Source organism: Erinaceus europaeus, chromosome 1 (assembly GCF_950295315.1).
Source record: "Erinaceus europaeus chromosome 1, mEriEur2.1, whole genome shotgun sequence".
NCBI lineage: Eukaryota > Metazoa > Chordata > Mammalia > Eulipotyphla > Erinaceidae > Erinaceus > Erinaceus europaeus.
In genome coordinates, this window is record NC_080162.1 from 46,209,138 (window position 1) to 46,235,830 (window position 26,693).

General features: G+C 41.8%; 1 pseudogene; it reads left to right on the forward strand.

Moving 5' to 3' along the window:
• The window catches only part of LOC103122708 (succinate dehydrogenase [ubiquinone] flavoprotein subunit, mitochondrial-like), a 170,161-nt pseudogene that overhangs the window by 1,308 nt on the left and 142,160 nt on the right, over positions 1-26,693 (forward strand).

Here is a 26,693-nt window from a genome sequence, read left to right on the forward strand (position 1 = left end):
TCCCCTTGAGTGAAGGGTGAACAATGTCTTGTTTCCAGCCAGAAGTGACAGACTACTAATCTCTGAACTAGGTTACATGATACAGCAGTGGAGACTGGATAGATAAGCCCCTGATTACTCTGTGTGTTTCAGTCAGACATCACGTAATACTGAGATAGGACCTAAGGAACACATGACTAGGTGATTTAGTAATTGTGTGAGTATCAAAATGCATTTACACAAACCTAGATGGCATAGACTACTACACTCCTTTATTTTTTAAAAATATTTTTATGTATTTATTTTCCCTTTTGTTGACCTTGTTGTTTTTGTATTGTTATTATTGTTATTATTGTAGCTATTATTGTTGTTATTAATGCCATCATTGTTGGATAGGACAGTAAGAAATAGAGAGAGGAAGGGAAGACAGAGAGGGAGTGAGAAAGAAAAACACCTGCAGACCTGCTTCACTGCCTGTGAAGCGACTCCCCTGCAGGTGGGGAGCCTGGGGTTCAAACTGGGATCCTTACGCTGGTCCTTGAGTGGGTCCTTGCGCTTTGGACCATGTGTGTGCATTTAGCCCGCTGAGCTACTGCCCAACTCCCAGGCTATTACACTCCTAAGGTAGATGGTAAAACCTGTCAGAAATAGTGCTGTGCATATGGCCTTTCACTGATGAAACATCAGTCAAGGACTGGTGGGAGAGGTTTTCCTCTCTGGGGATAAGAGCTGCCACAGTGTTAGATACCATGTGAAGGACACTGCAGAAGCCTACAGTAACAGAGAATGACCTCTTTGGTGGCTGACACCAAGAAAGTGGATATGTTAGTCCTAAACCCACAGGAACTGAATCCTTCAACAGTCACAAGCATTTAAAAGAGGGTCCCAAGCCTCTGCTGACATTCTAAAGGGTCATGCGATACTAAGTGAAATTCCCAAACTCCCAAGCCTATAGAAACTGTGAAGTCATGAGTATGCATTGATTTAAGCTAAATTTATTACACAGCAATCCATAGCTAACTCTACATGTCATAAAATGGGAACTGATAACCTCAGTCTTCTGCCCCATAGGAAATACAATGAAATATTTATGTCAGTATGCACATTTTAAATGTTCTTTAAGTTGACTTCAGTAATGGAGTTATTGACTTTACAATTGTTTATCCTCCACAAGACCCATCTCCCATCCCTTCAGTCACCCTGGCTACATCCCCCTGGACCCCTTTCAGTATCCCTATGAAGTTGTGGTATGAGTTACCAAAAACTGGATTCAGAATTCCAACAAAGGCCAGCCTGATGCTGGATACAGAAGCATTCCCAGCCTTACCACCACCATGTTTGCAAGGCTATGTTAGAATCACACTAACTCCCTCTGGGGACCATTAGTAATACCCATAATCCCATTCCAATCAGGGTAATTGTCACTGAGCCACAACTCCTGTCATAAACCAGATTCGAGCCCAGTCCCCATCACGATGAAGGAAGTTTTGAATCTATGGTGTCTCCCTCTCCCCCTCCCGCTGTCCACTCCCTCTCTTTCTCTCTCCCTCCCTCTCTGTCTCTATCTAAAAATTAAATAAATAGCCTTTGCCCTGCTATGTGTAGGGCACTTTCATTGATAGTAACTCATTTGGTTCCTACAGCAACAGCACTATAAGAAGTCATATTACTTTTGTTTTATATGTGAAAAAACTCAGTGAGTTGAGAAAACATTCAGGGTCTTGCAGTCTGGAGGTGACACTGCTGAGATTTGAACCCACATTTTTCTGTCTCCAAAATTCATATACTTCCTATTCTATGTGGAAGTCACTGTCTTTCTTCATAAACACTGTAACAGTTGTATTCTGTTTTTAGAATACTATTTTCATTGGTTGTTCAAAGTTTTTTGACTTCTACTCCTGTCTTTCAGAATATTAGCATTGTACATTAAATGTCACCTATGTGTGTAATAAGCACATTCTCCTATCTTTCACCCAGATTGTCAATAAAGACAAACAGCAGAACAGTTCCCAGGAGTTTTGGAGATAAACTTGTGTCTGCTTGTGATTCTCACCCATGCATCACTTAATTATTACTCTTGACCACTTAGTACATCTGTGCTGAGATGCAGGAGGAGTGAGTGGCCTTGGCTTCCACACTCTCATAGCTCTAGTGAGCACTGCTGACTTAGTCTAGTTAAAGCCACATGTGTCCACCAAGTCAATGAAAATGATAAGGAAGAATGTTCGTTGTAACACTGTCTATGATACTAAACCCTCTAAATATCATAGCAGTAAACTATGGTTTACCTATTTGATCAGATAGACACTAGTCATTATTGCATATGTGTGTAAATATTTGAGCATGACAAAAATTACCAGTCTTCAGCCTAAAGTATTATCTATAGAACATGATGTCTTAACAGACAATACCCATCTTAAAATATAATTACTTTTGTGCAATGATGAAAAGTCGAATCTCAAGGGAAAAATGTTAATAGGTCTAATTTCACATGTCACTGGAATGGAATTTCGGGTTCTCTCTCTTTCATATATCATAGTTCCTAGTTCATAGGAAATAAATAAAATACATCTTTATAAATTGAGTTATGATTATTACTCCAATGACATATGTTCATCTCACTAACATAGAGCAAATGCCCTGCTGTTCTATTCTCTTTGCCTTCTGCCCACATAATAGCAGTGCTGAATCTTAGTGCAGTGTTAAGACATTTTAAATGGAAATTAAACTCAACACATGTAGTTCCAGTAGTGCACATAACTCAGCAAAAGTGACAGCTTATGAATGGCTAATGATGTCTGCACATGAACATACAGTGACAACCCCATTATAATTACCTCCCCAAAGGATAGTAGTTCCACCAACTGCACAAGGCATCCTGGTTTCAAAGATACTTAAATGGGGAAGGGGAGGTTGCCTTTCAGAGTTTAGAGGGCATTTGGTTTACTTGTTTTTCATCCATAACCTAAATGCAATGAAAGCACTTCAAGGTCGGGAATTTTGTTTCTCCTGTTTGCTGCTGTACTTTCAAAGCCTTGAACACTGCCTGAAACAGTCCATCAAAAATACAGATATTTGCTGAACAAATGATTCAGTCCTACCCTATATCCAATATCAGAAGAGTGCCTTTGCAGACTCTATCTATCTGTCTATCTATCTATCTACCTATCTATCTATCTATCTACCCATATATCTGTTATCTACAGCATGATGGGGCCTTCTGCACGTATGATTCTGTAGCTTTGGATAGACCTTTTTTTAAATTTTTTTCCTTTTAATTTCAGATAGAACCAGAGAGGGGAGAAGAGAAAAACCATAGCACTGCTATACATGAAGCTTCCCCTTCTGCTCCCATATAGTGCCAGGGGCTCAAATCCAGGTCTGCATTGCATGGTAAAATGTGTGCCATACCACGTATTGTCTCCTGGCCTCCAGACTTTATTTCATAAACAGTCTGAAATCTACCTTGTGCAAAACTTATATAATTCAGTACAAATATCAGGTGTCATCAGTAAAAGATGCCAAAATAAAAATCTTAGGATACTTCATTTTTTTTAAGGGGCTGGGGAATGGTGCACCTGGTTGAGTGCACATGTTACAATGTGTAGGGACCCTGGTTCAAACGCCCCTCCTTTCTGCTTGCAGGAGGGGCTCTTCACAAGCAGTACAGCAGTGCCGTGAGTTTCGCTCTTTCTCTAGTCCTCTCTATCTCCCCCTTCCCTCTCAATTTTAGTCTATATCCAAAATAAATAAATAATATAAAAATTAAAAACCTTGATGTTTTATTTACTTGTTGCTGGGTACAGAAATTGAGAGAGGGAAAGAGACAGAGAGGGGGAGAGACAGAGGGACAACTACAGCCCTGCTTCACCACTCGTGACGCTTTCCCCCTGCAGGTGGGGGCCAGGGGCTTGAACTTGGGTCTTCATGCACTGTAAAGTATGCACTTAACCAGGTGCGCCACTGCCTGGCCCCAGATGTGTCATCTTTTAACTTGCTCTCTTCCATAATCATATCAGGGTTTTGACTGGGGAATTGTGTCTGTTCTACAAATTCTCCTGTTCATGAACTGAGAGTGTCCCTCCTTGCTCATTCCCACTGTGTCAGGACATCCTGCGCAAGGTCCACCAGTTGCTTCCTTAATTTATCACCAAATATATTACACAGGCAGAGGCTGTTATGAGTTCTTTTCCACTCTACTTAGCATCTGTTTTATCAGAACATTGGAAACCTACTGATTTTTTTTTTTCTTTTGAGAAAGAGGAAGCAAAACACCAGTCTGTCATCTTTGTTTTTCTTTCTTACTTCTATGCAAAGCTTCAATCAAACCTAGGGCCTCATGCATGAAGACAGGTGTGCTCTACTGTTATCGAACAGGAGAGACTTCATTTCCACTTATAACCTAGTCACCAGGCTCTAGCCATGTCTTTCATGTGAGCCTTCCTGCTATCTGAGCTTTGCTACAACCACTATCTCTATAGCCTCCCAGCTATTTCTACCTGCCTATCACTACAAGAAAAGGAAGGTCTGCACTAAGGATGCATGTGTGACTGATAAACTAGGGGCCAGCTTCAAGCAGAAGATAAGAAATGCCCCAGAGGGAGGTCTCTGACATCCAGCACAAACCTTTCAGATATAAGCTTTGTATGATAATATTTTATTTTTAACAGTGTTGTAGGATATCCTGATTAGTGGTGCCAAAGAAACACCTTGCAACTGCACCCTTCCATCTTCCTTAAGCTCTCCCCACTTTTTCTATCCCTATAAAACCCCAACTCTTAGAAGGAACAGCTTTTTGGGATCTTTCCCAAGGTTGTCACCCTTTGCACTTAAATATGAAGAATAAGAGAGGGGGCCAGGTGATGGTGCATCCGGTTAAGTTAACTTAGTACTAAGTGCAATAACCCATGTAAGGATCTAGGTTTGAGCTCCCGACTCGCCACTTGCAGGGGGAATGCTTCACAAGCACCAAAGCAGGTCTGCAGGTGTCTGTCTTTCTATCTCCCTCTCCATCTCTCTCACTCCTCTCTCAGTTTTTCTGTTTACCCAATAAAATGGGGGGGGGGAGAAATGGCCACCAAGAGTAGTGGATTCATAGTGCTGGCACCAAGCCCCAGCAACAACACTGGAGGAGAAAAAAAAAGAAGAGACTTGCTTGAGGCAAATCTTTCCTGTGTCTGTCCCCATCCCAATTTCCAATTAGAGAGGATGACAGAAGACCCACTGTGAAATGGCAGTTACTGCTGTTATGTCAACCCACATTCCTGTGCCTCTCATCTTAGGCCTCATCATCACTCTCAATCCCTGTGTCATTTCCACTCATTTAACATTTCCCCTTATTAGAAACTTCTGTATCTATAACAATGGAACCATTCTTTCATTAATTCTTAGAATCCTAAGTGACCAGTCAAGCATACTTTTATTTTCTCTTAAAAAACACAGATGTAGGAGTCAGCTGGGGTCTCAGAAAAAGGAACATAGTTGGTCTAAAGTCATAGTCCTGGTGAGTGATAGAACCAGAATTCTGACTTGGGAGTATCTGACTCCAGTGCCTTCACTCTGTCCAGCATCTTCACCCACTGACACTTTGTCATTCTCTGCTACCCAGCAGCTTCCCGATCCCACAAGCTTTTCTGTGTCCATCAAGCAAGCCATGTTCATTCCCACTTCAAGGTATCTTCCCCATGAGCAAGTGTGTTTTCAAAGGGAGAAACTGAGTCTGATCATTTTAACCTGTGCCCAACCTGAACCGGCTAACAGCATGCAACAGATACTCTACCAAGGGGCCCATTCCCAGGGTGCACACTCTCCATCCAGGGCTGAGTAAATAGGGAGCCAGCAGCCAGCCCAAAAAGACATGAGTTCCATCCCAATCAGAAATCACCTCACTGTGATAACATTTAATTTTGTAGTATAGACTTGAAATTTGCTAAGACATAAACATTCCCACCAAAAGAAAAAGGCAACTATGTGAAGTGAAGGGTATGCTAATTAACTAGATTATGTTAATTATTTCACAATGTATACACAGATCAAATCATCAAGCTTCACATTTTACATTTATGCAATTATATTTGTCAATTAGACCATCATAAAGCTGGAAAAGTGGGAAAAACTTGCTTCAAAAAAGAAAGCAATAGCTTTCAAAGAAGCATAAACAGGAAAGAAACTCCACCATGCCAATTTTTGTTCTTTTTTTTAACCAGAGTACTACTCAGCTCTGGTCTATGGTGGTGCAAGGGATAGGACCTGGGACTTTGGAACCTCAAGCATGAGAGTCTCTTTGAATAAACATTATGTTATCTCCCCTCTGCCCCCTTCTAGGCTTATTGCTGGGACACAATGACTCCACCATTCCTGGTAGCCATTATTTTGTTTGTTCTTTGTTCTTTAATTGACAGTTGAGAGTCAAGAAAGGTAGGAAAAGAGGGATAAGGATAGGGAGAGAGAGAGATAGACAGAGACAGAGACAGACAGAGAAAGAATGAAAGATACCTGTAGCACTGCTCCACCATTCATGAAGATTTCTTCCAGAAGGTGGGAACAGGGTCTTGTACCTGAGTCTTTGGCATAGTCAAATACACACACTACAAGGTAAGCCCCACCCAGCCCTCACATCTGATCTTTAAAAAAAAAAAGTGATAGAGATACAGAGATAGAAATAAGGTTAGAGACGGGGAGGTGGGGGGAAGAGAGGAAGAGACCCCTGCAGCACTGCTTCACTTCTCCTGAAATTCCTCCCCTGCAGGTGGGGGCTAGGGACTTGAATGCAAGTACTGGAGCATGGTGATACGTGCGCTTCACCGGTTGAGCCACTACCTACCCTTCTCCCTCCCACAGCTTAAAGAGTAGGAAAGACAGCTTATCTTTTTAGCCAAACAGTTGTGTAGAAAACACTACCACCGAAGAAAAGAAAAAAAATGGAATAACGCATAATTGCTATTCCATTCAATCCTACCTTGCTTCCTTACATTAAAATAAAGGTAGTGTATATTGAAGAGTACAAGAAATGAAATGAAAACGAAGTTATTTTGTGTGAGTTTCCAAGCTCTTCTGGTAAAAGTGAAATATACACCTGTCATATATGTTACAAATAAAAGAATAGATAGAGCTTAATCTTTATGCATAGAAGTGGCAGACCTGGGGCCCCAGAGACCTCAGGGTCAAGCCCCAGCACCGCTATATGCCGGAACTGAGAAGAGCTCCAGTATATCTCTTTTTTCTCTCCCCCTCCCATCTCTTTCTCTCATAAAAAACAATAGATCTTATTGTTATAATACATTATTTGGCAATTGGGTTAACTTTGAAATATCTTTGTTAGGATTTGCTGTATCATACACAATATCACCATAATTGATGTCCTTTGACATTATTTGTATATAGCCGTGCCACCAGTTGCTTCTGTTCTCCCTGGACTAAGCTTTTAAGAGAGTCAACATATTGAAAATACAGCCTATGGTCTGTGATTTAAAAAGTTTGAGACACTCAATCAATTTTCCCCTCTCATATTAATTAAATAGTGATTTATATGACTACAAATTAATAGGAGTGTACATTAACACCATTCCTACCACCAAAAGACTGTCCCATCCCACCCACCCCCACCCCACCCCCACTGCCCTGGGAAGCTGAATATCCACCCTCCCCCTCACCCCAGGGTTTTTACTTTGGTGCCCTACTCCAGATTTAGTCAAATCCTGCTTTTAGTTTCCCTTTCTGTTCTTCTTTCTCAACTTCTGTTGACAAGTGGGATCATCCCATACTCATCTTTATCTTTCTGACTTAGCTCACTTAACATAATTCCTTCTAGCTCCTTCCAAGATGGGTCAGAGAAGGTGGGTTCATTGTTCTTAATAGCTGCATAGTATTCCATTGTGTATATATACCACAGCTTTCTCAACCACTCATCTGTTGTTGGGCACCTGGGTTGCTTCCAGGTTTTAGCTATTATGAATTGTGTTGCTATGAACATAGTTGTACAAATATATTTTTGGTTGGGTGTTATGGAGTCCTTGGGGTATATCCCCAAGAGAGGAATTACTGGGTCATATGGAAGGTCCATGTCTAGCCTTGTGAGAGTTCTCCAGACTGCTCTCCACAGAGGCTGTACCAATTTACATTCCCACCAGCTGTGCAAAAGGGGTCCTTTGTCCCCACAACCTCTCCAGCATTTGTTGTTGCTGTCCTTTTTGATGTATGCCATTCTCACAGGAGCGAGATGATATCTCAATATTGTCTTTATTTGCATTTCTCTGACAATCAGTGACCTGGAGGAATTTTCCATGTGTTTGTTAGCCTTTTGGATCTCTTCTGTAGTGAATATTCTGTTCATATACTCTGCCCATTTTTGGATGGGGTCATTTGCTTTTTTGTTGCAAAGTTTACTGAGCTCTTTGTATATTTTGGTTATTAGTCTCTTGTCTGATGTATGGCATGTGAAGATTTTCTCCCATTCTGTGAGGGGTAGCAATAACTATCTATGGCGTTCTTAAACCCTAAGACAGCAGGAACCTCCCGCTTCCTCTACAGAGCCTCTATTTCTCCCAGTCCTGGAACCTCTAGGGTGGGGCTCACTTTCCTGCATGCTTTTCTCAATTCATACCAAATGATATTGCATCCGCCATTCCCAACCTAATCAACGTAGCGAGTACCGCCTCAGCATGATTCACTTCAGACTGTGTCCAGAGACGTAGGCATGGAATTTCAGCCCTTCAGCCTGATTACTCAGGTGAGACTTTTCCTTTCATAGGATTCTCTAATTCCATTCCAGGTGGTTCACTTCCTAACAAAGTCCCAAAACCTAGATATAGACCAGGTCCCATGAGATAGAACTTATATTCACACGTATCCATAAACTAGGGCAAAATATACACCAGAAAGCAAAAATACACAATAGTCTGCAGTCAGTATAAAGTTCATAATGAGATAGTGTCTACTTAGACTTAGATACCCTCCTCACCTACTTCCTATCATAGTTCCCTCACTCACTCCAAAGCTAACCTCATCAAAGCAAGGACTGCAAAAGCTGAATAAGGGCAAGAGACTGGCATGCTTTAACGATGACTCTTTAATCACTATCAGACCACCCCATCAGCTGGGGTCCTAATTGGGGAGTCCTGAGATTCCCAAATAGGCATAATAGGTCTAGACCTCGAATAAATCCCTCTCTCTCCATTGTTATCAGCCATCTCTCTCAGGCACAACAAAATAGACCCCTTTGTGGGCCCCCACAGGACCTTGCCCTCAACTTGGATCAACAATAGTAGAAAATGTTCCACCCTCTGAAAGGATGCTGGACAACATACTCTATGCTATACCTGAAGAAAGTGGGTCTTGAAATTGGGGCAGCTTAGAAAGTTCCTACTCATGACCACAGAATGTGAGCTCAGATCTACAGGGATGCAGAGGTCACATAGGCTCCTAAGCTGAATATGGGCCTCAGATCAGATCAAATCAATGGGGTTTATAGTCAACAATATTTATACACCTTTCCCATGTTTGGGAGCTACTCTCTTTCCTGATCCATCTTTCTGGTCTTTTTTCCAGCCATGACATTATCTCCCCAGACAATAACTTGGATCCACCTGCATATCAGATTTCAGGCTCAGGAAAGAAAAAAAAAAACTATTATAGCCACAGGTCCTTTGAAATATAACTGAAATATTCCTACTAGCTATCTACAAAATGGAGGACCCCCTAACTCTTTATCTGCACTACTCCAGCCTTTAGGTTCATGATTAGTCAACAATTTGTTTGGCTTTATATGTTAACTCTCTTTTCAGCCACCAGGTTCCACATGCTAGCATGATGCCAACCAGACTTCCCTGGACAGACAACCCCACCAATGTGCCTTGGAGCTCTACTTCCTAGGAGACCTTCCCCACTAGGGAAAGAGAGAGACAGGCTGGGAGTATGGATTGACCTGTCAAAGCCCAAGTTCAGCAGGGAAGCAATTACAGAAGCCAGACCTTCAAACTTCTGCATCCCACAATGACCTTGGGTCCATACTCCCAGAGGGATAAAGAATAGGAAAGCTATTGGGGGAGGGAATGGGATATGGAGTTCTGGTGGTGGGAATTGTGTGGATTTGTACCCCTATGGTTTTGTCAATGTTTCCTTTTTATAAATAAAATTTTTTTAAAAATCAATAGATCTTTAAAAGAACTACAAAATAAAAATTGTGTGATTTTAGGGCCCACATATGAATGAAATATTCTTGCATTTACATTCTAAATAGGTATCATATAGTACAAAAACAAAATTCTTGCTAATAATTGAAATTGAAATTTTGCTTGTCTTAGAGCTTAAGTAACAAGTATAAAACGGTATGAGGAATTGAGAAAGAGGGCAAGTAAGAGGGAAAAAGAAACCTATATTCTGGTTCCTCGAGTGGCCTTTTCTTTTGCATTTAAATCAGGACCTACTTATACTTTTTTTTTTTTCATAGATCACAAATAACAAAGCAAATCCTATCCTACTGGCACAAAGAAGGCACTCAAGAAGCATTTCTTTATTTATTTACCAGAGCACTGCTTAGTTCTGGTTTATGCTGGTGCTGGGAATTGAGCCTGGGGCTCTGGTGTCTAAGGCATTAAAGTCTTTTTACATAACCATTATGCTATCCTCCCTCCAAACCCCACCCCACTCTACTCCCAGAGACATTTGACTGAATGAATGAATATTCTAGCAGTAGGATTCTGTTTGTTTGGCTTGGCTTTGCTTTTTATTGCTAGTCAGTAGGGTTATTACTGGGGCTCCATCCCTGCACAAGGAACCCATTATGCCTGCTGGTCATTTTTCCCTTTTTCTATTTTCCTTTATTTGATAGGGAGGGGAAGTTAGAGAAGAGAGGGGGAGAGAGAGAGAGAGGCTGGCAACACTTGTTTCATCACCTATCAAGTGTCCCTGCTGCAGGTTTGAACCTGGTTCCTTGCTCTTGGTAATGTGTGAGCTCAACCTTGTGCACCACTGTCCAACCCCCAGCAGCAGGAGTAGCCACCTATCTGGGCTAACCTGTGCTCTTCAAGCATCTCTCTGAGAAATGCACCACCACTAACCCAGCTCTTGTTGCCTGTGCACAGGTGCACTTGGGGCTGCACCTTCTTTAACAAGGGCCTCTCGGTCCACTGTCATTCACTGTACAAATCCTTGTAGGCTAACAGGAGCTATTTAAGGGAACCTAGATGTAAAACTCACCTTTTCAGAGGTTACATGGTAGCACACTGTAAAAGTTATCATGCACAAGGACCTGGGTCCAAATCCACAGGTCCCCACTTGCAGAAGGAATGCTTCATAAGTGGCGGTACAGTGATGCAGGTATCACTCCTCTCCTCTCTTCTCCTCCTCCTCCTCCTCCTCCTCCTCATCATCATCATCATCAAGGAAAAAGGAAAAAAAGATAGACCACCAAAAGCAGTGGCGTCATCCTGCAGGCACTGAGCCCCAATAATAATCCTGTTGATTTAAATAAGTAAGTAAATAAATAAATATTTGTTTTTTAGGAGGAAGCTATTAAGACTGCCCTCTCTTCCCACCCAGGGCACTTTACCTCCTCCTGTTCCCAGACACAGTTCTCCACAAACTGCTTCTTCACTAACCCTCTGAGACAGGAATGTCCCTGTGCAGCCTCCGAAGCCAAGGCTGAAGGCAGCACAATGACTTCACCGAGGAGCCTGGAGAGGACCTGTGGGCTTCACACTTTCAGTCCTTCTGCATTTTAAACTCACTTAGTTTTCCAACTGGGGAGTGCATAAGCCAGCTATTTGTGGCTTGTCTGCATTGCAAAGACTAAAGTAAAGGAAACTGTCTATGCTTGCCTCTTCATTGTTTTTTGTTGTTTTTTTTTTCCAGATACAGAGGAGCAGTCCCTCTTTCCACCCCCCTACTGCCCTCTATTCTTCCACCCAGCCTTCTGCAACAATATCCTTTTGTATTCTTTCTGCCCTTTGCAAGTTGAGCTTGGGTCTCTCTAATCACATCCCCCCAGTGCTGTGATAGTTGATTACAAGCCCCACTATTTTCCGCTTCCCTTTGTATCTCTTTGCTCTTGAGCTCACCGTCAAGCTCCAAGTCTAGCCAGTATGAAAATCTTGCTATGTTCCCACTAACCTTGCACATTCCCAGGGATGGCCACACACGCACAGACAATGGGGGTGCACACCCATACACACAATTTTCATGTTGCGATGTTATGTGCTGAGACTCCAAGTGCACAGCCCTCGTTTTAATTCCTTTTCAAAGTGATCCTGTGAGGGGAGCGTCTAGCATTTATTTCACAGAACTATGGCTCAGGGAAGTTGGAGAGTGAGTGAATCAGGAATCACAGGTACCAGACTGAAATCTGTATGTCCCTTGTGGTGCTGTTCCCTTTGTGCCCAAGCACTGAAGGTGCACCCTCTGGTGACAGACACGTGACCTCAGGTAATAGCATCTCTTGTGACCCCCCTCAGTCATTATTCCATTGTTTATTCATTGTTTTTTTTTCTTTTCCTCCACCCACCACAGTTGTCACTGAGGGCCCATGCGGGAATGATGCCTCAGTTCCCAATGGACTTTTTTTTTTTTAGAAAGAGAATGAGAGACAGAGATGAAGACATAAAGAAGGGGAGAGACACAAAGGAGAGACATAATGCTCCCCACCCAAGGTGCTCCCATGTGGCATCCAGGGCTCAAATCATGAATGTGGGTTCTACCAGGTGAGCTAGCTCCTGGATCTCTCTCTACCACATCCTTTTATATTCATTCTTTACGTCGTGACAGCTACTATTTGGTTGTTGGAAAAGTTGTGTCCTATTTCTGCATAGAAAAAATGTCAAGCCTTTTTCTGACAACCCAATAGATACAGACTGAAGAACTTCTCTCCTTGTTCAGTTTTCCCTTCCACCCTGTAGATTTATACCTGAGACAAATCTTTGCCAATGTGATCCCAGACCAGCAAGTGCACCCAGACCGCTCACAAAAACCTCCTACCCAAAGGAGTTCCTAAACCCTCAGATTTACTGAGTGGGAGACCTCTGGTCAGGGGCCCAGGTATCTGCATTTGAAAGTAGTTAAGACTCTACAGGTCCATATCCCCTGAGTGTGGAGACTCTTGGTGCTATACTGGATTGTGCCCAGGAATCTCCTAAAATCTGATTGAAAGGCAAGTTCTGATAGAGCAGACCTGAGGCAGACCTGAGATCCTGCATTGCTAATGAGCCCACAGGCACAGCTGACACTGCTGAGGCCATGCTTGATCCACCTGACTACTGAGTACTTACATCAGTAGTCCACAGTCCTGGATCAAGGCTCACCTTCAGGAGAAAGGGAGAAAGGGCCCAAGCTTCCTCTGGCTCCAAACCTAGAAGTCATGCAATTAGCTTAGCATCAAATCAGTGTGCCCCAAACTCACTGATTTGCTGGAGACAGTGCACTGACTTGCTATTATTAAGTTTTAGGAATTTTGTGAGTCAATAAAGAGAGTCACAGTTAAGAATTACATTGTATAAACTTAAAATTAAATAAACCATGTTAGAAAAAATATAATAGGGAGTCGGGCTGTAGCGCAGCGGGTTAAGCGCAGGTGGCGCAAAGCACAAGGACCGGCCTAAGGATGCCGGTTCGAACCCCGGCTCCCCACCTGCAGGGGAGTCAGTGGCTTCACAGGCGGTGAAGCAGGTCTGCAGGTGTCTATCTTTCTCTCCTCCTCTCTGTCTTCCCCTCCTCTCTCCATTTCTCTCTGTCCTATCCAACAACGACAACAACAATAATAACTACAACAATAAAACAACAAGGGCAACAAAAGGGAATAAATAAATAAAATAAATATTTAAAAAAAATTTTAAAAAAAAGAAAGAAAAAATATAATAAATACTTAAAAACTGTGACTACTTGATTATCATGCTACATTTTAAAGATGTTATTCATTTCTTACCAATGAGGTAGAGAGAGAATCAGAGCATTACTCTGGTACATTTGGTGCAAGGGACCAAACTCGGGACCTCAAGTCTGTAAGCAGATATCCCACCCTTTCCACAGGCTTTTGGGCCACTTATCTTGCCTTTACCTACTTCTATACTCTTCAGGTTGCACCTGGATGGTAGAAAGACTATACAGTGGTATGCTATTGCATATTTCTTTCCAGTTGTTTAATGGTATTAGCGAAGTTATTGAGTATTTACACTCAGGAGTGTGCAAGCATTACAAATCAGACTTTAATTTCCCAGAAAACTGTTTAACATTGCCAGTGCACCTGTGGACTTAAAATACATGAACACATAATAATCCCTAGGGAAGCCTGATGAGAATGCAAGTAAGCAAAACTACCTGTGATCTCCTCAATCTAACTCTCTGACCGTGAGGCTTGATGACCTGAGGGGGCGGGGGAGTGGCGCAGATGATTTCAGATCTACCATGAAGTGGTTTTGGAATATCAAGGGACTCTTCCTAATTAGCAAGAATCACACTGGATGGAAACGTGTCTCACTGGCACCTTTTTCCTTTGAAGAAATATTTTCAGTGCATTTTGAAACGACTTTGGATCCAGCATTCCATTATTTGCTATACCATCCAAAGACTAGGCAGAGCACATCTCTCTCAGAACCTCCTAGAAAAGAGTTCATCAGAGAACTCAACCAAGGCCTTATCCTCTAAATGACCTAGCTCTGGCCCCATATCCAATTGCATAGGTCCCTGGCTTTTCCCAGTATTAATGATACGTTGCCCAGAATTTTCCACGTTCAAGTGTCTTGTTGGGCTTTTGTCCAAGTTCAGACACTTTTGATATATTTACAAGGAATATATTTACAACTGGGGAGGTAGCTTGCCAGGTAATATGCCAGGCTTGCATTTCTGAGTTCCCAGAGCCCATGTTCAAGGTCCAACACCAGCATAAGCCAGAATTGAGCAGGGCTCTGGATTCTCTCCCTCTCTCTGATTTTCCCTCTTTGTTTCTCATTAGAACTAAATAAATAAGTAAAGCATTCATTGAAGTTTTTTTTTAAAAAAAAAAAATGTAAGCCTAAATGAGTCTTACCATGTGCAAGGCCCAGGGTTCAAGGACTGGCGTTCAACCCTCAGCACCATATGGGGACATCATAACATTGGGAAAAACTTCATGATGGCACAACACTGCTGAGTTCTCTCTCCCCCTCTCTCTATATATGTCTATCTGTGATCTGATTTTAATGAAAAACAATTGGCCTGGAAGTGGTGGAACTGTAAAAAGACAACAATAAGGATATAAGAAAGTTCAGTCAAAATATATAATATGAAATTAACTTAGAATGTGTCAAAGTAGGGCCGGGTGGTGGTGCACCTGGTTGAGCGTACATGTTATATAGTGCGCAAGGACCCAGGTTCGAGTCCCCAGTCCCACCTGCAGGGGGAAAGCTTCACAAGCAGTGAAGCAATGCTACAGGTGTTTCTCTGTCTCTCTCCCTGTCTATCACTCCTTTCCCTCTCAATTTCTGGCTGTGTCTATCCAAGAAATAAATAAAGATTAAAAAAAAAACAATGTGTCAAAGTTTGCCCATCTCTGGAGTCACTGAACTGGGCAAATATAGTCCTTGTAGGGAATAACCATAGAGTACAAAGTTTTGATCAAGTTACTGAGCTGATTATCTCCCTCACATTAGATAAGAACTTAGATTCATTTCCACAGTGTCTCATCCAGCCAAACTATAAGCATGTATATTTCTCCCTGTTACAAATAAAGAAATGGTTTAAGAAACTTGCCTAGGTGGCAGATGACAACACATCCAGTAGAGCACACATATTTCCATGCAAAAGGATCTAGGTTCAAGTCCCCAGTTCCCACTTGCAAAGGAGAGAAGTCCCACGAGAAGTGGAGCAGTCTACAAGTTCCCTTTCCTATCTCTATTGTTCTCTCTCTCTCTCTCTCTCTCTCTCTCTCTGTCTCTCTCTCCTTCTCTCTCTTTCTCCCTCTATCAAAAGGAAAGAGGGGGTGGCCACAGGAAATGATAGTGAAGTTGTGCAGTGGCAAAAAAGAAAGGAAGAAAAAGAAAAAAGCGAAAGAGAGAGGGATAGAAATTACTCAAACACATTTCTCTCTAACCAGGTGTATTTACTTTCTATCACTCTCTAAAAAATTAGTACTAACTTGGAAGCATAAAACAACAGAAAGATGGTTTCCATCAGAAATCAGAAGTCCAGGTCAGTATAAGCTGGGTGTGCTATTCAGCACATTTAATCTCCACAAATGATGAAGTAGTTATCAGCATGTCTATTTATAGTTGAGTGAATTGAGTTCTGGGGGAGTGACAGGACACAGAGAAATGCAAACATAGGTCCTCTGTTACATTCAAGGACAATTTCCATAGTGTCACCATTCTTCCACAAATACCTTCTAGTTCTTCCCCAGTGACAACTTTCCATCCATCTTGTTACTAAAGCTCACAAATTTGTAGCTGAGAACATGGTCACTGGGAATAAAGGCTGCATTTCCCAGCTTATTTTGCCATCAGGGGTGGCAAAGTAACTAATGCTGGCCAACTGCAGTGTGAATGAAAGAGATGTCTAAATTTTCTGGGAAGTTCACTAATAACTCCCGCTTTTACTGTGGGTTTGATAAATGTGTGTGTCTCCCTTCATAAGTGGCAGGGAACACTTTTGGGAGGAGTTCATTACAAAAGTAGACCTTAAAAGGCACAGAGTGGGAGGATGGATCAGAAAACACAACCCAACCATATTCTGCTTGTAAGAATCCCACCTGATCCAACAAGAAAAACGCAGACTTAAAGTGAAAGGATGGAAAACTATCATACAGGCTAATGGACCACAAAAAAGGGCAGGAACAGCCATTCTCATCTTTGATACCATACACTTTAAATTAAATAAAGTAATAAAAGATAGGCAAGGACATTACATAATGATTGGATCAATCAACCAAGAAGATTAACAATTATTAACAACTATGCACCCAATGAGGGACCATCTAAATACATCAAACACCTACTGAAAGAACTACAAAAATACATCAATAGTAATACAATAATAGTGGGAGACTTCAACACCCCACTCTCACACACAGACAGATCAACAAAGCAAAGAATCAACTAAGAAGCAAGAGAATTAAATGAAGAAATGAACAGACTAGACGTCCTGGACATTTTCAGAGTCCTTCATCCCAGAAAAAATGGAATACACATTCTTTTCAAATTCGCACAGCACATCCTCAAGGATAGACCACATGTTAGGCCACAAAGATAGTATCAACAAATTCAAGAGCACTGAAATCATCCCAAGTATCTCCTCAGATCACAGTGGAGTAAAGCTAACATTTAACAATAAACAGAAAATTACTAAAAGTCACAGAATTTGGAAACTCAACAACATACTACTTAAGAACTGCTGGGTCAGAGAGGCACTCAAGCAAGAAATTCAAACATTCCTGGAAACAAATGAAAATGAAGACACAAGTTATCAAAATATTTGGGACACAGTTAAAGCAGTCCTGAGAGGGAAACTCATAGCCATACAATCACATATTACAGAACAAGAAAAAGCTCAAATAAACAACCTTACTGCACGCCTTAAGGACTTAGAGGAAGAACAAAGTGACCCTGAAGCAACCAGAAGGACAGAAATCACTAAAATGAGAGCAGAAATCAACAACATCGAAAATAAGAGAACCACACAAAAGATCAATGAAGCTGAATGTTGGTTCTTTTAAAAATTAAACAAGATTGACAAACCCCTAGCCAGACTCACAAAATAAAAAAAGAAGACCCAAATAAATAGAATTGTAAACAACAGAGGAGATATCACAACTGACACCACAGAAAACCAGAAAATCATGCGAGACTTCTATGAAGAACTATACGTCAGCAAACTAGGGAATCTGCAAGAAATGGAAGAATTCCTGGAAAAATATACCCTTCCAAAACTGAACCAAGAACTACAAAACCTAAATACACTAATCACAGACAAAGAAATCAAAACAGTTATTCAGAATCTCCCCAACAACAAAAGTCCTGGTCCAGATGGGTTCACAAATGAATTCTACAAAATGTTCAGGAAACAGTTAATACCCATACTTCTAAAGCTCTTCCACAGATCAAAGAAACAGGAACACTCCCTTCCACCTTCTATGAAGCCAACATCACCCTGATACCAAAAGCAGATAGAGACACAACAAAAAAGGAAAACTACAGACCAATATCTCTGATGAACATAGATGCCAAAATATTAAACAAGATTCTGGCCAACCTGATACAGCAGTATATCAAAAAGATTGCTCATCACAACCAAGTAGATGACAACGAGTACCACCTTAGCATGCTTCACTTCAGACTGTGTCCAGAGACTTCAGGTGTGGAATGACAACCCTTCAGCTTCACTACTCGGATGAGATCTTTCCTTTCATAGTATTCTCTAATTCCATTCCAGGTGGTTCACTTCCTAATGAAGTCCCAAAACCTAGATATAGACTAGGTCCCATGAGATAGAGCATATGTTCACATGTATCCATAAACTAGGGCAAAATATATACCTGAAAGCAAAAATACACAATAGTCTGCATTGAGTACCCCCCAGCACTTCATCTGCACTATTCTAGCCTTTAGGTCCATGATTGTTCAACAATTTGTTTGACTTTGTATGTTAACTCTCTTTTCAGCCACTAGGTTCCACATGCTAGCATGATGCCAACCAGACTTCCCTGGACAGACAACCCCACCAATGTGTCCTGGAGCTCCGATTCCCCCAGAGACCCACCCTACTAGGGAAAGAGAGAGGCAGACTGGGAGTATGGATCGACCAGTAAATGCCCATGTTCAGCGCGGAAGCAATTACAGAAGCCAGACCTTCCACCTTCTGCATCCCACAATGACCTTGGGACCATACTCCCAGAGGAATAAAGAATAGGAAAGCTGTCAGGGAAGGGGATGGGATAGGAGACCTGGTGGTGGGAATTGTGTGGAGTTGTACCCCTCTTATCCTATGGTTTTGATAATGTCTTATAAATAAGTGTTTTATAAATAAATAAATAAGTAAATAAATAAATAAAAATTCGCACATGAAAAGCAGATTTTTAATTGGTGGAGGTCTATTTTTGCAGTATAGGAAGAGGGAGGGGTTTTCTCCCATGGGGCCAATGAAAAGCGGGTGCCAAGGTGATCCCAGAAGGGGTATAACTGGGGGGGAGGGGAACAAAGCCTTTAGCTTCCTGCTCCTCTGGGGCCCTGGTCACATGACCTAAGAATTTTGGGTTGGCAGTCAGGCAGTAACACAGCGAGTCAAGCACAGGTGGTGCAAAGCACAAGGACTGGCATTAAGAATCCCGGTTTAAGCCCCTGGCTCCCCACCTGCAAGGGAGTCACTTCACAAGTAGTGTCTTCCCCTCCTCTTTTCATTTCTCTCTGTCCTATCCACCAACAGGAACAATAATAACTACAATAATAAAACACCAAGGGCAGCAAAAGGGAATAAATAAATATTTTTTTAAAAAAGAATTGTGAGTTGGGTGGTAGCGCAGTGGGTTAAACGCACGTGGTGCAAAGCACAAGAACCGGCATAAGAATCCCGGTTCAAGCCCCGGCTCCCCACCTGTAGGGGAGTCACTTCACAGGCGGTGAAACAGGTCTGCAGGTGTCTCTCTCTCTCCCCCTCTCTGTCTTCCCCTCCTCTCTCCATTTCTCTCTGTCCTGCCTAACAATGACGACATAAATAACAACAATACAAAACAAGGGCAACAAAAGGGAAAATAAATGTTTTTAAAAATTTTAATTATTTAAAAAAAAAGAATTTTGGGTTCAAAGACCCTCAGGATATTCCTTTTCCTAAGCTCCTTCCCTTTTTCTAAAATCTATACTTTGCACATCTAAGCAAAGGATCACCTCTGAATTCATGTCCTGTGAAATTTTCTTTTCATCAGAGCTGCTACAAACCCGAGGAGGGACTCCTGCCCATGGTCATGTGGATCCCCCAAAACAAATGGTTACACAAAGAAGAAATAAACCTTTACCTTATTTTCCTGCTGTCACTTAGGTCTCTGTTGTTCACAGCTGAACCATTTCATTTTCAGTATAGTCACAGTGAGGATGGGGAATGCCAAAGTTTCAGTAGCCCCATTTTACAAAGCAAATCCTTGGTTTCCTGGAAACAGAACTCCTGGCCAGCTATTGAGACTATGGGAGCCCCAGGGGTGGGGCTGCACCATAGTGCACAGGTGGTACTTTGTAAACACTTACCCTCTCACATGGAGCCCAGACTCAAGTCCTTAGTACCTGCCACCTACAAGCAAGCTGGTGCTGTGGATCCATGCCTTTTGGCAACTCCTCTTAATGATTAACTTCCTATAGGACAGCTTCTCACCAGGAATTGAAGAAAATGAAATCAAAGCAGCCCAACCAAGCTTGTCAGGCACTGACAAATATCAGACCAAAGCTGGAGAGCTGGCAAAACTCTGAGGATTCCTTTCCTGGGCTCCACTGAGAATGTGGGAAGTGGCAGGTGATGTGGATAAAGAAGGATCAAAACTTCACTAGGGGGTGGGAGGAGAATGAGTCCAAGCCAAATGATGCCCATCCGGAGATGGCTGGGAAAGCAGGATTAGCTTTTGGCAGGAACATATTAGACACACACAGAAGGGAAAAGTGTTATTGGACAGAGAAAGAAAATAGCTGTCATTTCTTGAAGCATCTCCAATGTTGACCTGACTCTATTGGGTCTGTAGTGATGATCCAGCCTCTGAAAATTCTGCCACGACATTTTCTCACTTCTCAAATTGTTATTTCACACATCGATAAAGACTCAAAATGGCATTCTTCCCGACAACAGCTGCTTCCAATCCTAACTTTCCATTGGACTCTCCCCAAGTGATTTCTAACAGTGTTGCCAATATGCAGTTTCTGGATTATTGATTTTCACTGCCCCTTCTCTGTCAGCTCCAACAAGAGAGACACGATACTGCTAGTGTGGTAAAAGGAAAAACAATGACTTGGATGTCATTGCCCAGAATGAGAGAAACAGTAACTGTTGCTACTGTCAACTTATTGCCCACAATGAATCAGGTTTTGTGCTGAGTGGTTTCCAATATCAGTGGTAATGCCTAAGATTTATGAAGTATGTATTATATGAAAGGTAATGTGTTAAACACTTTGACATGCATTAACTCCTTTAATCTCAAAAACCCCGAAAGGTAAGTAGAGCTCCTGTCTCCAAATTAGTGATAAGAAAATTGAGGCACAGTAGTGAGATTTTACAAAATCACAGTGTTAACAGGCGGTACAAGCCAAAAATGACCCAACACAATGCATTCTATGTCCACAGAAGGATAACAGGCATGAACAAACACAATATAAACAGGAGACTGAAAGACTGAGATGGGTTTGGCTTTGGGCTTTTTCCTTGGAAAGTGCTATTTTAGTTATTTAACAATTTGTTGTTGTTTTAACTTTTGCATGTCCCCTCCTACCTTGGCTCTCATCCTTTTCCATTCAGGTAATACTGATTCATCAATTACAGATTATGAAGCTGGAAAAGTAAAGGATCTGAAATGAAAATCTTACTAGACAGAACATAAGATGAGAAGCAGAAAAGTTGTTAAATTTGAATCTCAATCAGTAGAAATTATTCAAGATATACAAAAGATTAGGAAAAGATTAACATAAACTTTGAGACCTGGGGCTTATTATATGACCTTTGTCTGTGGCTTAGTATACATGTTATTGAGATGTCAGGCTCAGAAGAAAAAAAAAACTAGTACAGTCGAGGGCCCTTTGGAATATAACTAAAATAGACCTACTAACTATCTACACGATGGAGACCCCCCAAATGTTCATCTGCACTATTCCAGCCTTTAGGTTCATGATTAGTCAACAATTTGTTTGGCTTTATATGTTAACTCTTCGTTCAGCCACCAGGTTCCAGATGCTACCATGATGCCAACCTGATTTCCCTGGACAGAAGACTCCACCAGTGTGTCCTAGAGCGCTGCTTCCCTAGAGCCCTTCCCCATTAGGGAAAGAGAAAGACAGTCTGGGAGCATGGATTGACCTGTCAACGCCCATGTTCAGCAGGGAACCAATTACAGAAGCCAGACCTTCCACCTTCTGCATCCCATAATGACCCCTGTGTCCATACTCCCAGAGCGATAAAGAATAGGAAAGCTATCAGGGAAGGGGATGGGATATGGAGTTCTGGTGGTGGGAATTGTGTGGAGTTGTACCCCTCTTATCCTATGGTTTTTGTCAATGTTTCCATTTTATAAATAAAATTTTTTTTAAAAAAGTAAAAAAAAAAAGAAAGGTTTTGTATGTGGCTTAGTATATATGTATTGAAACCCTAGAAAAAGAGGCAAGGGAATATGGGGGGAAATAGAATAAATAACTACCCAATACATTGCAAATTTGGTGAAAGATATCAAATTACAAGCTCAAGTTTGTCACACCACATATGCCATAAGTACAATAAAAAACTACACTTTGATGCACTGCAATAAAATTCCTGAAATTCAAATTGAGAGAGAAAATCTTGGAAACAAACTAGAAAAAAAAAAAACCATGCAAGAAAATAATGATATGAATTCTAGCTGACTTCTCATTAGAATCAGTGAAGGCCAAAGAGATGAAGTAACATTTTTATGATGTTGGGGGTGGAAAGCAATTTGTCAGCCCACGCTTCTCCATCAAATGAAACTATCCTTTACAAATGAAAGCAAACTGAAGACACTTTAAATAAACAAAGACTGCCATGATTCATTACCAGTTAACTTCCACAGCAAGAACTGCTAAATTTTTTAGGCTGAAGGAACAATGGCATTAAATGGTAATAACACAAACCTACAGGAAGATCACCATAAGTGAAACAGCATGTGCTCTGAACTGTCCTGCTGGTATTGACTCACAAAAGATGTGAAAGAGCAGCCAGATGAGAGAGAAGCATATGTACAGCCATCCCCATTGCAAAAGCAACAGAGGTCTGGCCCTTCTCTGTACCAGCCTCGCAATGCCGATGTCCAGGTCTTGTCTAGACAGGTGGGAGAACCCTTTGAAGGGCTTTCCCTTGCCTTTGCTTTCTGATCCCTGCAGACAAGCAGAGATTTTGTAACTTAGGCCCTGCTTCAGGCCCATATAGTAAACACAACCCCTGAGCAGCAGTGGTGAGGTTGGCAATGGGGCCAGGCAGTGGGCACACAGTAGCAAGCACAGGTTATAACACACAAGAAACCTCGGTTCAAGCCTCCAGCTCACACCTGCAGGGCTGAAGCTTCATAACATAAGGAGTCTCTCTTTCTCTCTCCCTATATCTCTTTTCCCTCTCAAATTCTCTGTATCTATCCAAAATGAATTAATTAAATATTTGTTAAAGAAAGTTTCCCAACTCCTACTACCTCTGTGCCTGAAAGCAGGTTCAACGTTTCACCAACCCAACGCAGTGCACTGTGAATTGGGGCCCAACAAGAGGTGGGTTGCTTGCTCCAGAGGAAAATGCAGAGTTCAGAATGCCTGCATTCTAATTTGTATTCATTTTGCTTATTATTTCTCTATTTTGTACATAGAGAGAAATTGAGATGGAAGGGGGAGATAGAGACAGAAAAACACTTGCAATATTGTATTGCTTCACCACTTGTGAAGCTCCCGCCCTCCCCAACCCTTGAAGGTAAAGACCAGGGGCTTGAGCTAAAGTCCTTGCACATAGTAACATGTTCTCTCTACCAAGTATGCCACCATCCAGACCCCTTCATTGTAGATCTTATTGACTCCCTGAAAAAGTTCTTCTGTCTCTAAATGAATATTATACAATGTGGCTATGAGGTTCAAGCCTGCAAATGGCCAAAAAAAATGGAAGTATTTGAATCCCTTTTAAAAGCAAAGAATTAGAACTAGCAAAATAGCCCACCTGGGAGGGTTCAAACCTGCTGCCCATCACACTGGGGGAAGCTTCAGTGCTGTGGTTTCTTTCCTTCTCTCCCTCTGTTTTTCTGTCTCTGTCTTTCTCTATTTGAAAGTTGAAGTGGTAATGTCCTGGCAACAACATATATTTATTTGCCTCTATTTTCAGGTTGTAAAAACTCAGAAGTAAGCTGGGTTGAAAACTCTTAGGATTTGTGAAATTATGAAGAAATTTGAACAGTCACAAATTTTCAGTAGAAATATAAAATGCTGCAGCTTCTATGGAAAAGAATATGGCGGCTCCTCAGAAAAAGTAACCATAAAATGAGCATGTGACTCAGTGGTTCCTCTTCTGCTCATATACCCCAAAGAACTGAAAACAGAGAACCCAACAAACACTTGCAATATGTGCACTCAACGAGGTACGCCACCACCTGGCTCTTCAAGGAACAAACACCTGTATGCAAATTTTCAAAGAATCATTATTCACAAAGTGCCTAAAGGTAGAATCAACCCAAAAATCTATGACCTGATGAGCGGGATGAACAGGGGTGCATACATACAATGGAAGATTTTTCCAGCTTCAGAAAGGAAAGAAATGCTAAACAGGCTATGACAGGGAGGAGCCCTGAGGACATTATGTTAAAGGAAATAAGCCAATCTCAAAAAGGCAAGGACTGTGATTCCACTTACATCAAGTACCTAGATTATCAAATTCAGAGACTGAGAGCTAAATGGAGGTTGCCAGGAGAATGGGGAGGTGTTGTTACATGGTGACAGAGTTTAAGTTTAGGAAGATGACAGAGTACTGGAGATGGATGGTGTGGATGGTTGCATAACAATGTAAATGTTCTCAATTTTATGTTCACACTTAAAATAGTTCAAATGAGAACTATTTTGTCATGTATATCTTATCTCTTTAACAAAAAATTACCAGAGCACTGCTCCACTCTGGCTTTTTGGTGGTGCTAGAGGTTGAACCTGGGCTCTCAGAGCCTCAGGGATTTTTTTTTAATTTTATTAGTAATTTAATATTGATTTACAAAATTACATGTCAACTGAGGTGTAATTCTTTACCATTCCCACTACCAGAGTTCTGAATCCCTAATCCCTTTATTGTAAAGCTACAGCAGTTTTCCTAAGGTTGCAGATATGGGTTAACTATTATTTTTTTTCTAACTATCTGTCTATATTTGTATATAATCCCTCCTCCTCTTTTTTAAGGTTCCATCTTCTCTTCCTTTCCAAGCTACATCCAAATGCCCCTCTCTTTTTCCTCTTCTCTCTCTGGGTCCTAATGGAGTTGGAGTTCAGAGTCCTCTTATCACTTCTTTTCCCACTGGGAGTATGAACCAAAATTACTTTGGGGGTGCAGAAGGTGGGAGTTATGGCTTCTGTAATTGCTTCTCCACTGGACATGAGAGTCAGCAGGTGGATCCATACCCCCAGCCTGTTTCTATCTTTCCCTAGTGGGGTAGAGCTTGGAGAGCTGAGTTTACAGGACACATTGGTGAGGTCGTGTGCCCAGAGAAGTCAGGATGGAATCATGGTAGCATATGCAACTTGGTGTCTGGAAGGTGGCAGGGCATAAAGTGAGACAAAAAGGGTTAATGAACAGGAACCAAAAGGTAGAAACAGAGCAAATGAGATTAGGGATCTTAGGGTGAAGAAAGCTAGGAAGTCCATTTTAGGCATGTTTCTAGGGGCCCACAACTATGGCAGTTTTTTCTTGAGTTTGACAGTTAGCATGACGTTGAACAAAAATATTGTCTGAGAAAATGGTGTCAGAGTAGAGAAAAGAGCTAGAAACTTGGATTAGGGCAGAGAATAACTTCCAGTCTTGGAAAAAAAAAATCTATGAATAAAATAAACTTTTTACTCCATCCACCCAACCCAGGACTACATACATATATATATTTGCCTCCAGGGTTATTGCTGGGGCACGGTGCCTGCACTATAAATCCACTGCTCCTGGAGGCTATTTTTTCCCTTTTGTTGTCCTTGTTGTTTCTCATTGTTGTTGTTATTATTGTTGTTGTTGCTGCTGTCATTGTTGTTGGATAGGACAGAGAAAGAGAAATCGGGAGAAGACATGAAGACAGAGAGGGGGAGAGAAAGACAAACACTTGGAGACCTGCTATACCGCTTGTGAAGCACCCCCCTTCTTCCTGGCAGTTGGGGAGCTGGGGCCTCAAGCCGGGATCCTTTCACCGATCCTTGTGCTTCTCGCCATGTGCACTTAACCCACTGCACTACCGCCCCCCAGGCCTACATTTATTTTATATTTATCACAAGATTCTGTGTAACCTCTAAGTCCGTGTTGGTCTGAGCTCGCAACTGATGGTCACAGCTGGTTACATTTCAGACATGTTATGTTTTATTTTTTTGCATAACCATTATGCTATCTTTTCTACCCCCTGAGTGGCCTATTAAAAAAAACATCTTGGGGGCTGGCCATAGCAAAAGCACAAGGACTGGCAGAAGGATCCTGGCTCGAGCCCCGGACTCCCCTACCTACAGGGAGTCGCTTCACAAGTGGTGAAGCAGGTCTGCAAGTGTCTTATCTTTCTCTCCCCCTCTCTGTCTTCCCCTCCTCTCTCTATTTCTTACTGTCCTATCTAACAACGATGACATCAATAACAACAACAATAATAACAATGATAAACAACAAGGGCAACAAAAGGGAAAAGGTGGCCTCCAGGAGCAGTGTATTCGTGGCACAGTCACCGAGCCCCAGCGATAACCCTGCAGGCAAAAAAAAAAAAATCAAATCTTGACAGCCCTAAGGACATGGTAATATTTTTAGACTGAAATTTCCCTGGGGTGTGGACCCAGTATTTAGATCTCAGGGGCACTGAGATGTCATTCCTGAGCCTGCAG